The sequence below is a fragment of the Electrona antarctica genome (genome assembly GCF_951216825.1).
Source record: "Electrona antarctica genome assembly, chromosome: 15".
Classification (NCBI taxonomy): Eukaryota; Metazoa; Chordata; class Actinopteri; order Myctophiformes; family Myctophidae; genus Electrona; species Electrona antarctica.
In genome coordinates this window covers 32,199,246-32,199,544 of record NC_136796.1, presented here as the reverse complement: position 1 = coordinate 32,199,544, position 299 = coordinate 32,199,246, and positions in this window count along the sequence as shown.

Genomic DNA, 299 nt, shown 5'->3' with positions numbered 1-299 from the left:
TCATGTTGTATCGCACTGTGAGATTGTAGATCACTCCCGTAAATGTTTGCCTATATATTTTTGTCAAATGTTCGCCTATACATGCCCAGAATTGGGACGCTATAGGGAGTGGTTAACTATGAATGACACGTATAGCTTGCAGAGTTAGTTCAGTCAGATATGCTCGAGCGGCTTCATGCCGTGCTCAATGGCGCGTACATATACTTGAGGGGTTAATTAATATTATGCTGCATTACTTATGTGGGTGTATTCAGTGTTTGCAAGACCCACATGTCATTCACTGATGTGGCAGTCAGCTG